The following is a 15303-nucleotide window of genomic DNA, read 5'->3' on the forward strand; positions in this document are numbered from 1 at the left end:
AGGAAGTTCTTGGATTTTGTCTCTACCTTTTGTTTATGAAAACTTCTACACTTGTTAAAATGACCTGCTTCACCTTTTGGAAGCTCTTTGTTGGTTCTACTTGTGGTTTCTGCCTTTTTGAAGTCTGGATAGGAGGAACTGTGGAAAATATTTAAAGTCTGCCGTTTTAAAATCTGATGCTTTTTGCAGAGATCAAAGGCCTCAATTGTTTCTTTCAAACAAAATGGGAGCAGCGGATAGAGCTGTATGGCCAAGTCTGTTGTACCTCGTAGGTCAGTCCTGGAGCTTGGCTTGGGGGACTGTGATATCTTCAAGTTGGCTACCCACCCATGTCTAGTGATACTCTTCTTCCTCACGGTGACATCACTCTGGAAATACAGTAATGTTTAAAGAATCTGTTTCCATTTAATGAAAGAAGAAAAAAAATTATGATTTTATAAGTCTGTTAAAGTTCTTAAAATAGCATTGTAATTCAAGTAATGTATAAGAATTATAATGACTCTAATGATAGTAATATAATTATTAATATTTTTATAGTTGGATTTATATCCACACTAAAGAATCCCCTGTGGAAAGGGAAGAAATAACCATAAATTTGTCATCTTCAGTGAGAAGGAAGGGCCAGTACTTGGGAGATAGATCTGTGGGATTTACCTGCTCCTTACTCCTGCACTGAATAAGCATCCATGTGTGAAAAATGAGGCTATACTGTCCAATTTATTGTTGGCCCTGAATGTAATAAAAAAAGTAAACTAACTTTCCATAGTGGATTTAATTTGCTTGTAGACAAATTGTCATAGGAGTCTAAAATCTAAAGTTTGAATTTAGTTTAAAATACTTTTGTTTAAAATATTTTAAATTTTGTATTTCCATTTTTTCTGTAATGGAAGAGGGATGGTGTGCCCATTTGGAAAAGTTTAAATAGTGCTGATAAGATGTGTCGTATTTATCACAGAGAAATGAAATTTGAATCCTGTGCTGTATTTTTTGCAAGAAAACCCTGCAAGAATTTTGAGGGCACATCTGACTATGGTTATGTGCACCATTTGTATACCAGTTTGCTGTGCTACTTCGAGTAATGGTACATGTTTGGGGTGTCTTCTATTAATACCTCCCTTCCTCCACAAGGTTTCAATAATTTGTCAGTTTTTAAAAAAAATATTAAATCCATTTTTTTGCCAGAGTACCTGAGATTCAGTGACAGGCACATTGGTCTTTCTTGACATGTGTGTGTATTTTGTTGATGTTGTTTGCTTGGTTTTTGTGGCTTTGTTGTTGTTTGGGTGCTTTTGTTTGTTTGGTTTTGTTTTGTTTTGGAGATTTTTTTTGGGTGTTTTGTAATGAATATTTGTTTTAGCTTCTCTTAAGAAATGATACTTCACCTGAGATCCTAGAGGGACTTCCAATGAACTTTCTAAGAACCTTTAATGTTCATTATCAGTTTCCTGTCTTCTCTTCATGATAGATGCCAGAACAAAAGTAAATGCCATCAATCTTGCAGGAGGATTATGTAGAACATTACTGCCGAAACCAACAAGACATTTATAAATTAAAACACAAAAAAATGCTGGTTGGTAAAGTTATGAAGTTCAGCTTCTGCTTCCCCCTATCTGCACTGTCAGTGCACTGCACTGGATATCACATTGAGAAAGGAGGGAAAAAATGAAATGTTGAAGGAGTAATGTCTGAAGGGCATATTGAGTTGAGATGATCTTCTCAGGAGTGTTTTTAGCAGAGTAATGATATTTAATTCTTCTTAGGCTCAGCTTCAGTACTCTATTGTGCATATATTTGAGTCACCTACAGAGCGGTCTGTTGGCATAGCTCATAGACAGTATTGATGAGGCTGCTGAGGCATACCCTGGTTGCACATGTGTTTGTCTCCAGATATCAGAAGCAATAAGGAGCCTCAATAATTAGTCCATGTCAAAGTTAACTCTCCCAGTGTTGTAATTTCACTGAAGTATTAAATGCGTTACTTGGGCAAATTTTTAATGGTTTCCATTTCCAGTGTTTTTTAGAATCACTACTAATCAATTTTGCTGAGTCATAAATTTTGAAATTTAATATCAAAGAACAAACAGTTGATGGTTCTTGTAGTAGATGACTACTGCAGAGCTTACCATGTATAGTGTTTGTGAGGACATTAACTGCGTTGAGTTGACACCAGCTGCTGATCATGTGGAATGTTCTTCAAGTGCAACCTGCAGATGAGGTTGAAAACCACTGCTTGTGAGCAGGGGGTGTTCTTTATGTCCTAGGGATGTCAAAGCATTTTATGCAGAATATGGTGAAATCCTTCCAATTTTACTTCCACAATATATAAGAACAACCATGCATCTCATTTCCTTTAAGACATAATGCAAGATAATTTTCTTTCCCATATCATTCTCACCTAAACTGGGAGGAAATAAATACTGCATGAAATTTGGGAAATAGAAACCAAACAATAATAAAAATGTGCCTACCTGGTTTTTACTTTTTTTTTTTTATAGTTTCTACTAAGTTGTTCAGGTACCTGATGGCCTGATAGGAAACCAAAGATACTGAATTCAAATAGAATTACGATCTTATTAAAATCATGCTTTAACATTATTCTTACTATCTTAGATTAATATTTACGACTTTATACTAAATAAGAGGAGTAAGTAATTTCTCCTCAACCCAGTGATGACACAGCATCTTTATAAATACCTTTCTAGTGTGGCAAACATTAACCCTTTGAAGCATACATGAGTCTGAATTTCACTGAGAGCCACAATGCATTTGCCATATGTTCTGGAGATAAAAAGAGGAAGGGAAACATTGTGAAGGGTTCACAAGCAGTAGCTCCCCAGGGATACCACTATTTCCTTAGAAAATGGCTAATCTGTATGTGCAGTTAGTTCTGAGAAAAAACAAGTGATACCCTGAGCAGTCCCTTCCAGCTCACCCTCTCCGGTGTCTGGGGATTCAAGCCCACCATCAGCTGTGAGCCATTGGTGAGAGCAATTGGTCATGTCACAGCTCTGATATGCAAACATACTTGCTGTCTAAAACAAATGTGTCCAAACACATTGCCTTCTTAAACCACCTCTCAGCTGTAGTAATGATTTTCAAGCCTAATGCTGTGAAAGCACTACACTTTGATACGAAAAGTTTTAAGAATCTATTTTCACTGCTGCAGAGAAGTGTGTAAATTCAGAGTCTGGGAGAAAATAAAGCTTATAAAAACTGAAGGGTCACACTGAAATGCCCAATGCTGTGGTAACTTTTTGCAGAAATGTGAAATTCATCTCTGTTTTTGGCTTTATGACTGTAGGATAAAATAACTTTTTTCTGGAGTAGAAGGAGAGGGCTGAAACCTAATCCATCCAAATGAAATCTTGCTGTTTTAAGGAAGATCTAATAAAAGGCAGTAACAGGTTTTTGGGTTGAGGTTACAGTTCTAAGTGGAATGATTAGTCACATTTAAGTGGTTTATCAAAGCGATTGAATATATTTGATAAACTTATATTAATGTACCACTGTTTTATCTTGCTATTTGACAATGTTCTGCTATGAAACTATATAAAATACCATCCCAAGAATTTATAAATAGCTGAAAGAAAAATATTGTGAACTTTCAGTTTGTATTTGATCCAGTAAAATGACTTGAAGTTGCTTTAAATATTTAAAATATTTTTTGCTATTGCATTGGCTCCCAGCAGTATGAATGGTTCAGGTAGCAGGCTACTAGCCAGTTACCCATGCCATATACTAATCAGGGATTAACCAATGAACTTCAAAATAAAAGGTGGAGAGAGATGTCTTTAGGATATTTGGTACAAAAAGGTAGCTAATATTTCTTCTGATTTTTGGAGACGGGAATGTGATTAAGATACACTAAATGGAAATCCATACAAAACCAGTTCCGATTTTTGGAGGAGGGAATGTAATTAAGATATACTAAATGGAAATCCATACAAAACCAGTTAAATTGTTAAAATATTCAAATATGCCTTACTGTAACAAGAAAGCACTGTAATGTACTGAAATCAGCAATAGAACAGCTGTGTTTTAAAGGACAGTACTTTGAATGTCACTTGACAATTTGCTTTCAATTAGAAGTAATTTACAGGAAGATGCCCACAAGCTAATCTTTACAGGATAATTAAGTTCCATTTTCTTTACTTTTAATTAAAAAGCAGAAAAGATTTAGCTGATCCATAAAAAATGTTCTGTTTAAACATTCATCAGACTTCACACTCTTTTTTTTTCTGTTATTTGTTGTAGCAGATGTTATCAAAACTGCAGTCTGCTCTGTTTTAAACCCAGTATATTTGAGAAGTGAAACACGAGTTGCAATAGGCGTGTACAGCTGAGGTATGATCATTTAGCTTCTCTGTATATGAATAGCTCTAAAATGATATCCATACCCTGGGCTCTAATCTTGCTCCTTCCATTGCTTGCCGTTGTGGTGAGAGAAAGCAAAGCAGATGAGCGGCTCTGGGGATGCTAATTTTCCTCTTGCTTTCCTAATGCCACTAAAACCTGAAGTCTGAATGTAAAAATGAAACAAGTGTCTTTGCCATTAAATTTGCATGTTAGCAAAGTTGTCTGTGTGCCTGTAGAATCGATGAAAACAAGAATTCCTTTGCTGATTTCACATTGAATGAAAAAATAAAGTGCAGTTTATGCCCAAATATCTGGACACACAGATACTTATAGTGCAGTGAATTAGTGCTGCTCTTAAGGAGGAAAGATGTATCTGTTTTCCCCAGATATTCCCTCATCATCTTTGCAGATTTTAAGAAGTGAAAGGAAATTTAGTCCTAGATTTTTAATGTGTCCTATGTACTGTGAGAAATTCTACATATGAAACTGAATCTCTATACTTTTTAAAGTGTGAGATCTAATTATTTTTTGGTTTACAGCTCAGTTACTCCAATGAACCTGTGAAATGGTATGTAGCCGAGCCATGTTCTTAACAAAAATATCTGAATGCTTGTGTTAGGTCTGAAGCTTATTCTGTTTAACTCAGAACTGACCAAGATTCCACAATCACTTTAGAACTGAGAATAAAACTGTAAAATCATTATGTTTTATGTTGAAAGGGACCTCCAGAGATGATTTAATTCAACCTTCTGCTCAAACCAGAACCTATTTTGGTAAGATTCCTAGTCAAATTTTTTGTTGTGTTCAAGGTTGGAGATTCCAAAACCTCCTTTAGCTACATTCTACAGTTTTGCAGTCATCGCTGTAATCTCTTTAACATATTCTTAGAATTTCCTTTGCTATGTCTTGTGTCAATTGCCTCCTCTATCTCTGCGGACCTCCGGGGAAAGTGTGGCTTTTGTCCTCTGGAACCTCCCATTTGGTGTGTGAAGACAGCAAGAAGAGTTCTTCCTAAACCTGAACATCCCAGCTGTATTGATTTTCCCTTGCCATAGTCCTGTGGCAGTCTTGCTCTCCTCTGCCAGACTCACTCCAAAACCATCATGTACTGCAAAACGCTGGACTAGACATGGCACTTAAGATGTGGTCTCACAATTGCCGAGTAGAGGGGAATAATCATCTCAGCCTGCTGTCCAGACTTGGTTACATCCATGGACGTGGTTGGCATTTGCTGCTGCAAGGGCTCACTGCTGATTCATGCTTATACAGCAAAGCTGTTTTTCAGAATGTTCATCCCCAGCTTCTACTGGTACCTAAGATTTATCTGTCCCAAAAGTAGAGTTCAAACTTTGCCTGTGTTGAATTTCATGTTTCTGACAGCCCAGGTCTCCTTTGTAGAGCCTTGCCTTCTAGTGCATCTTGGTAGCTCCTATGAATTTGATACAATTTCAGACTTGCTGAGGGCACTCTGTTTTGTTGTTCAAGCCATTAATGAAGATCTTAAGCCATATTGACCCCTGAGGGATGCCTTTAAGTGAGGTAGATTTTGTATTAACCCTTTAAGGCTGCCTTTAAATAAGGTAGATTTTGCATTAACCCTTTAAGGGCAGTTTTCACTTTATAAGACCAAAAGTGCAACTCATATGGTAGGAAGTAAATATTCTTAAAACATTTGAAAGCTTTCGAAAATAAAGGTCTTTTCTAGATTTTTTTTCCATAAATTAATACTAGAATTACAATATCCAAATACACTGGATTGTTCTGTGTTAAAATTATTGAATTCTTTTATTGAAATAAAAGTTACTACATATTTCAAGGTCTAGATTTGCTTTTAAGTCAGCAGACAGATTACCAAGAAATTTCTAAGTGGTCATGTGAAATAGACCTTGGTGTAATTGTAAGTGGGTAGTCAGCCTGGTCTGTAAAAAAACCATAGAACCAATATCCCAGAAATCATTCTCAAATTGAACTTTTTGAGAATTCTGCATTCAGAACTGTCTTGCTTGGAAGAAAATCTCTTATTTTTTAAGCGGCGCTAATGCATAGCGACCTGTTTGTACATAGACACACTTTTAGGAAACATTTAATAGAAGCTATTCACATACCTTCGGCTATCACTTCTGTCAGTTTTAACAATTTTTTACAACTTCAACTTACAATTTCACTCTATGGAATTCTTTCCAGTACTATTAGGAGGCAGAAGGAAGTAAGAAAGTAATTGTTGTTGTAATTGGCATTCTTGTGGATTTTTTTATAAGTTTCTAAGCATGTTTACTTTCATCAAAAGGCTTATGGAAAAGTGAGGATACACTTATGAGTCACATTTTAAAAAGGTTAGAGGACTGTATAGAAATAAATTCAAGCGTGTGCTTGTTTGCAGAGGAGCCACTTCATATGCAGTTAAAGAGATGATTTATGGTCACTCTTAGTGCAAAAGTCTTCAACTTTGTAATTGTTTGGCATCCAAAATAAGCTAGTTATTGAGCTTCCTCTGTGGGAAGGAAAATAAACAGTTTTCCTGGGTAATTAAATTTTTTTCAGTTTTGCACCCTGCTTCAAGATTTGCTTTAAATCAGCATGCAACTGAGAGAGACAGTGATGGCCTCTTCCTTTTGCCTATTAGTTCATACAGTGTTCACATATGGCATCAATGTTATTCTGTCCATAGAGAAAACTGGGGGAAGAAACTGCTCCAAGTGAAAACCACTTTCTTTCCCCATTCCTCATGGTTCAGTTTTAATTCAAATCAATTCCTTTATCTAGTTCACCTGATGGCCACAGATGTACTTTTGCTAATCCAGCAAGGAGGACAGCATGACTGTGAAGAGCAAGCAGAAGGGGTAGGGCAGCCTGTTTTGGGAGTGCAGTCTGCTGGTGTCAGCATAAGGAGATAATAACACTACATTGCTGGACAGCTGGTTCAGGATGGAATCACTCCGGGATGCTCAAAAAATATGCTCTGCTTTGGTTAAAATAGTAGGTAGTGATATGTAATTAGTGTAGCAGATACATTGGTTGCTCATTGCTTACACTAATTTTGCAAAAGGCAGAATGCTGTCTGTCTTGAATGAGAGTTTTGTTTGCAGAGACAGCTGCAACTTTTTTTTCCTGATATGCCTTAGAGCCTCTATACTTACTTATACACTTTTGTAAGTGAGCTTTCTGTGGACACTTTTCTTAAAGATGTTGTGATTCTTTCCTCATGAGTAAAGAATAGAGGTGTGAACTCAGATTAGTGTAAGAAATTATATCCTTTAAATATTTGCTTTAGAAAGATAAAACTAGATAGAATGAACTGTTAAGTCTGTGATATCAGTTCCCTTTGATTGTGAAGACTAATAAATACAATACCATAGCTTTTTTATGACTGTACAGTGTGGGGTTTCACCCCCGGATTGGGATGACCCCGAAAGATGGAAAAGTCCCTCCTCCAATCCGTGCCTTCGAAGAAAGACTCAGTAGTCTTCTGTTGTCTGTTCTCAAGGTTGTTTATTGTTGGTTATTTAAAAGATTCTTCTCCCTGAACTGCTGTGGTCCGTTCAGCAGCTCAGACAAAGGTACACTGCCCTCCCAGCGGGCTGGTGCCATCTTCTATATCATATATTACGTACTACATGTTTATACTTTTTCTCCAATACCTACTATCTATATTGAATGGTGACTTTCTACTCTAAACCAATCTGTGAGTGCCAACACCACCAAAGACATGGAGGCTAGGAAGGAGAAAGAAAGAGGACAGGGCACACCCAAGTCCCTCCATCTTAGATCTCCTGATCCCCATGTACAAAACTTGGACCCCTGCGTACAAGGCTTAAAACCCCCCTGTACAGCACTCAGAAATCCTTCCTTTCACTTTGTGACTACTTCTACTACAATATCTAAACTTTTGTGACTTCTTGTTCTTCCTGCAAAGTTGGTAAACTGTTCCATGGGTCAGATTCAAAGCCACAGGGGTCTCTGGCTGCATGCCAGGGTCTCAGATGCTTTTGACCTGGGTCTGGAACGTCCGAGAATGTCTGTGGGACATTCTGAGTTCCGACAGTACAGAAAACTTAGTTATGCTTAGCAATGTGTAATTGAATAATGTATTCATCCATATTTGGTTACTTTTTGGTAACTGGATAATCAGTGAAACTTAACACTTCAGGGGATTCAGTCATGGTCCTGAGATGGGAGTCTTGATGAATAATTTGAAGTCTAGTCTGATCCATTAATGCTGCGAATATAATTTGGGTTGAAGTGTTCCCAGTTACTTCGTTAGTGGAATTCAGATTATTTGCTTTGGGGGACATGGAAAACATGGTAGTTTGCAAAACTGTAAACAAAATAGTAAAAAATTTTCCTGCTTCAAATCCAGAAAGGTGAAGATAACCTATTTTATATTCTAAATGTAAAAGATGTTAGAATTTCAATGATGTGTCACTCTAATGTCATTTCAAGATGACATTTTAGCATCATGACTGTAGCATAGTTGACTGAACTTCTATGCAGAGCAACTTTTTGATTTAAAATTTATTTTGCTTAGCTTCAGTGATTATCACTTAGTCTTATAAATCCAAAAATATTGTCAAATCAAGAAACAAAATATTATTTAAATTCTTCTTTTCAATAAATGTTAACTGAACTATTAAATGCAATTTTTTTCTTTTTTTTTTCTGCTTCTCACAATTTTAGATAAGAATTTTAAAGGTTTTGATGAGACAAATGTCTCTCCTGTGTTTCATTATGAAGGCAACATGTGTGCTGAGAAAAAAGCCAGTGAAATTATTACTCATAAAATAACTTTCCATCCTTTTGTTAAATGTAATTTGTACAATATTTTAAAATTATGGCACAAATTGTCTGAAAACATCACTTGCATACTTTAGAGACAAGGGAGGAAAGGGTACTAATGGTATTCAGACAAGTAGTAATTAGCTATGCCGATAAATAGGACAATTTAGTAAATGAGTTATAGCAAGAAGGAGTAAGTTGCGTAACAAATAATTGTGGGACTTTGGCACTTAAATTATGAGCAAAAGACCAAGGTGTAAGAAGGTGTCTCAGAAGAAGTGTTGTATGTGTTTTCATATTAACTCTAATATGACATTAAATGATATTACAATAACTTATTTCATAATATTCTTGTAATATTAAAATATTAAGCCCATGTATCTCAGAATATTACAGTATTATAAAAATCATATTTCTCAAACCCAAATATAGTTAATCACTGAGAAGTCTGCAGACTTGACATGAGCAGACATTTAGTGAGTTTGTGAGAATCCGAAAGCTGAGGAGGGACTGGAAAGATTTTACAGTAATAGTTCTCTCTTTTGTGTAATATTCAGCCATTTCGCCTCAGATTTGCTTTGCTTTAGAAATTTTCCTGAATGCACAAAAGCAGTCAGAAAAATTTTGTATGTGTATGGAGAATGGGGAAATGATATGAGAAAAGGGGAGAAAAGAAGCTGTCTGGGGAAGTGAAGTTATCTACATGTAGCTTAAGGAAATGCAGTGTCAAGTAATGGAAAGATGGGACAATTGTTTGGGAAGTTGGAGTTAATTTTTACTTGGTCTGTAAACTGTTGCTATTGCTTCTCAAATTTCATTATTCAGTTGCTACTAGAAATAGAAACCAGAATAATTTATTTATTACTGTAGTTACTGTAGTATTTATACACAAGGGAGGGAAGAGGTGCTCTCACAGAGAGTGTGATGTATACCTGGATGTGCTATGGTCATTTTGTTCAAATCTCTTCTAATGGATTAGCCATATCTAATCTATTATATCTTCCATGGAATGAGTGTCAGTCTGGTGCCTCCTCTGAAAAACTGTAGCATTTTGGGGAAATGAGTCAACTTACCTAGTCTTAACCGTGTAAAAGGTAAGCAACTAGCTAGTTCTCTATGTTTGCCTTAGAGGGCACTTCCTGGGCACTGAATTTTACCATGATAATGTAGATACCCAAGAATTAACATGGCATATGTAAATATAATGTTTTCATGCTATATATGCACTGTAAAGGAAAAGTTGTACTGAGGAATGAATGTTCAACCTAAAAGCAGCAATACATCTGGTCTCTTTTTGAATGTGAATGCTAAGAGGAATTAATTTTATTTATACAGCATCTTTCATTATCATCAAAACCCTGAGACCCCAAATAAGACAATAAATCAATGTGATAAATAAATATTAAATGCAAATAAAGTCATCAGGAATTTTAAATGGGAATAAAATTCAAAGGATTGGCAATATATCCATGCTTTGAAACTCCCTAGAGGGAAAAAAAAAAAAAAAAGAAGGGTGAAGTTAGATTTTAGGAGAGAGAGTACTCAGTACACCTTCCTGTAGAGATACAAAATTTGTAAATACTGAGTGATACCTAAGTGATGATATCTATCAGAATTTCACACTCTGTTGAACTCAGGTTGGTCTACCTGAAGGCTTTAAAATTACTCAGAAGGGGATATCTAAAGTCACTGTTACTAGTAGACTTACACGGTGAACAGAGTGTGATGGCAGTACAATTGGTGGACTGGACTCAAAGCCCAGATCCCCCAAAATGTATACTGCATTTGGAGAATAGTTATTTGAAAGTGAAACTAAGGCCATGCGTCTCCAGTTCTCAGTTAAAAATTTCAGTGGGATAGACACTAAATAGGACCATATCTTTTAGACCCATACCAGGGTGACTGCTGTCTAAACCCACCTAAGTCCTTTTCAAAGTCATGAAGAGATTTGTTTTGATCAGCATGGCTTATTGTAGTTATGTCCTTTAAGATGAGGAAAAAAGTCAGGAAAAATGGAAAATGGTCAAAATTTAGAACATTTATAGTACTATACTTTAAAGACCACAGGAATTCTATTACCAGTTTTACAGGATGCCCCTCTTGATTCACTAATTATGTTGGATTTTAAATGAAAGTAAAGAAAATAAGCAAAAGGAACCCATCCTCCTTCTCCCTCAGGAAGTCTCAATTTGATATCTTTGTGCTCATGAGAGAAGAATACTACTTTTAATTTTTTTTACTACACATAGCTTATTCGAAGCTCAAACAGTCTCTAAAGTATGGTTGCCTATTAGGTAACAAGCAAATATGTGTAATATTTGGTACTAAAAGTTACTGTTGTGTGACAGCATTAGGATCTCAGCCTGTCTTTGTGGGAGACCATAGATGCAGTCTTCTTGGAACACTTGCTGCCTACTTTATGTTTACTAGAATAGCTGTAGGTTTGATTTGGGTTCCACTTTTACTGATAGCTAATGATCTAAGCTAATTCTTTAAGGTAAACCCATACCTGCCAACCAGTGTACGAAGATACTTGCTTTTCTTTTAGCAACAGTCAAGCTTGACTAGAGAAGTTTTCACTTGAGGTCATCTCTGCTGATCTTTAACTTGTGAACTGAGCTGGTATGCCTTTCACAGTGGCCTACTGGGTAGACAAGTGCTATCTTCAGTGATCTGATCAGATCAATAAATAGTTTCTACCTTCTTTTCCTGGTGTCATTCTGATACAAAATTTTTTGTTCTCTGTACTGTGCAGTTAGGAAGATCTGCTGCTCCACAGAAACCCTGTTTTATTCTCAGTAATGCATTCTGGTATACTTTGCTGTTCTAAAGGTAAAATTAAAACTTTGATCACTTTTTTCCCAAAGTAAAGCTTAATGAAAAAGCCCAGGAGTTACAGCTTATGTTTTGAGCTTAACTGGACCGTAGTTGATCAGCAAGTACTTTGTGACAAGCAGTAAATTTCCATAGGTGGTTTTTGTAGGGCTTACCTATCAAATGCATTGACCTAGAGGGCTAGAACCTGACTGCTCCCTCTGACAGTGTTTATAGACAAGCTTTATTTTAGATTAGGACTCTTTACTTTCAGAGCTTAGCAAGCAGCTCTGGGCCTAATTGTGAAGCTGAGTACAGACAAGGGACAGACATTTGTAATTGTTGGCAGTAGCTCCTGTCCTTTCACAAAATACAATTTTTTCACTGGTCTTGAAAACTATGTCCAGTTCTCATGGCATTTGATGTGCTTCTGACTTTCATGAATGAATTGGAATTTTCCCTAGGATGTGCGAAGACTGCTCTGTTCTGTCAGAAGAGATAATGAAGAGCTTTAATATTAATGGTCAGACAATGATTCTGACAAACTTGGTTTTATACTTTGCAGAAGAAAAATGATAAAATGATTGTATCTGCAAATTGAGTAGACTCTGATGAACAAAATTTTAAACAGGTAAAAGCTTGCTGATCCCTTATATGGGGTCTTAGCTGAACAATCAGATATGTGCGATGCATCATCTTGCGGCCTTAGTATTGGTTTGGATTATTATCTTGGCCACTGTGGTTTATTCTTACTCTGATATAAACACAAAGTTTTTGAACAGCAATTGAAGTAAATGAAAATACTTTCTCTACTCCAGCTGCTGTTAAGTCTGGTTGTAATAAATATGAGTATTTACAATTGTGTGATTCTGCACACTTGTTAAAACTTGAGGAAATATCACTCAAGCATAAACATACTCTGCCTCTTGTTTCTGAGGTTGGTGAATGAACCTATAGTTGGAAAATGTCGATTTTTTTTACTTAATTGTAATTTATGGATTTTTCTGTACCCTGTTCCTACTAGGTGATATTTTCTAGCACAAAGTGGAAAGTAATAATAGGTCTTCGCACTTCTGTAATATCCAGTGTCAGAGTGCTTAAAAGCATTAATTGATCAAAGTTGCTGTGTGGCTGTGGGATTGGTAAGGATTCCATTTCTGAAGCAAAACCATCGCTTAGTAAAAGAGTTGTTTACAGGGAAGTTGCAAGCACAGATATCACTCCAGATGTGTTCCTTCTATGAAGCCTTCTCTCATGCAGTGTTATGTGCCTGCCAAGTTTTTGAAAGATTGGCAGCTCTTTCTTTTTCATCTTTTTAAAAATAATTTTCAGCATTTACAATATGGTACAAATATTATCAGTAGATGGTTCCTTTTAAGGACTGAAGCACTGTAGATGCCAAGTACAGGTTTCAGAGTTCTAAGAATGTAGGTATCTGCCTTAGCAAGTTACTCTGAGTCCCTGTGTGAAATATTTTGGGCCACATCCTCCCCCTAGTCTGCGGGAGACCTGTGTTTCTTCAGAGAATGATGAATTACTCTCACACTGAGTTTGAAGAAAGACAGAGTACTTGGTGAGTACTGCAGAACTACTTCTGAGCTCCGTGGAGGTGTCATGAAGCTTGAGGCAGGTGCCATACACTATGCCTTTACTCTTTGGAGGACCTGGCTGAGATTAGTGACTTAGCTGAACATATCTGCCCTGTGTCAAGTGACTACACTAATTAGGAGGTAAGAACTGTTTTTGCAAGGTTTCTTTGGGTCCCCTTACTGTTCCAATTGTGGCTAAAATTTGGCCGCACTAGAAGCTGGAATAATTTTACTTTTTGTAACATAGCCTTTTTGGTACATTCTTGAAATAAAGATCAGTGAAACTGAGGCATTGTTTTACATTAGTCGACTTTCTACTATTCTACAACAGCAACTGTGTTATATTGGGTTTTACACTTCATGCTTTGTTTATCTGCCTTCAGTAAATGATTTCCCTGGGCAATATCTTATCCTTACATCATATTTCTGGTATCTCAGTAGCATATGTTGTACCCGCTGGAGCGCACTTGGTAGTAATGTCTTCATGATGCTTTCTAATGTCTTGTCATCAAATTGTACATCCATCTTGTGCTTAAAGATAAACAGATAGCATTGCTGTAATCCAAAGAGCACAGCCACAGCTCTTGTTTCTGTGTGAGAGTAGCTCTGAGAACACTGGCTTCTGTGTCTCTCAAGACCTAATTATTAAATCCTATGAGCTTTGGATCAATCATACTTATTACTATACCAAGAATTCTGCTTTATCTCTGTAAGGTCATGTAGAACTGTTAGTAAGTTAGAGTTGGTTTTTCAAAAGTGAAACAAGCTGTATTCGTCTGTCCAGGTCTACTGAGCTTTTTGAAGGGAAGACTTGCTGCTCAAAGGAAGGTGAATTATAACCAAAGTATTTCAACAAACAAATAATTCCATAGTTTAGAAATCCAAGTAGGTGTCCTGTCTCCAGAAGATTTCTCCTAAAACACAGTGCAATAAACAGTAAGCAAAAGAGAGAACAGAATTTGCCACAAATGAGTGTAAGAACTTACTTCCTTTCCTTTTCTTTAAACTTCTGTAGTGCTGAAAAGGTGCCATGTGACTGAAAGTGAAAAATAGGCTACTCCAGTATTCCTTTGTAAGCAGCAGATTAATAAAGAGTATATTTAACAATTTGAGTTTAATAGAATGTTAATGGAAAATTTTATACTTAATGTTTTCATGTAGTGGAGCGAGGTATAAGTGGCTGAATCTCTGCAGCTGCAGAGCATCACATAGTAATACAAGCCAAGAAAAATGTAAAGGTGAAACCCTAGTGTCACTGGTTACCTCTGCCATGTTAGATTTCCAGAAGTGAGACCTGTCCTTGAAGGATAGAACCTTGGCTCAAAGTATAGATTTAAATATAGCTGTATGTTATTACTGTATATCCAAGCTTCAGTCTGGAACTACAAGCTGCAATTGTTCAGCTGAAGAGATGGCAAAACTTGTATTAAATAGTCAGGTATTGACCAACACCGTTCCATAGGCAGGATTTTGTATGCATGTTACCAAGAGATGAACAGCATGCTGTGCTTTAAACTATAATTTCTACTTAAATATTTATGTTATAGCAAATAAAATAAGCCAAAGCCAGTTCAAACAGTGATTACTGTATGCCAGTGTATGTAAAAAATATACATATGGGTTCATTGATATTAATATGAATACACCAGTTCTGTGTAGGTAGCAGTGACTAAAACTGTATTGTGGAACTGAATTATAAAATCTCCTCTTGGGTCCTGAGGAAGTTCTGACTTTCATTCCTATAAATATCTTTTGGTAATTATTTTATTGC

At 36.3% G+C, this 15303-nt stretch overlaps 1 protein-coding gene across 4 annotated transcripts in view; it reads left to right on the plus strand.

Moving 5' to 3' along the window:
* Nucleotides 1–15303, plus strand: part of ZFPM2 (zinc finger protein, FOG family member 2) — a 308676-nt gene that overhangs the window by 23764 nt on the left and 269609 nt on the right. The window contains exon 1 of one of the 4 annotated variants that reach the window (XM_038129011.1): nt 1046–4344. The exons of the other annotated variants lie outside the window; for them this stretch is intronic. The gene's annotated coding sequence lies outside the window, so the exon portion shown is untranslated. Of the gene's footprint in view, nt 1–1045; nt 4345–15303 lie in introns of those variants that run through there. 4 annotated transcript variants of the gene reach the window in all.

This window comes from Motacilla alba, chromosome 2 (genome assembly GCF_015832195.1).
Source record: "Motacilla alba alba isolate MOTALB_02 chromosome 2, Motacilla_alba_V1.0_pri, whole genome shotgun sequence".
Lineage (NCBI taxonomy): Eukaryota > Metazoa > Chordata > Aves > Passeriformes > Motacillidae > Motacilla > Motacilla alba.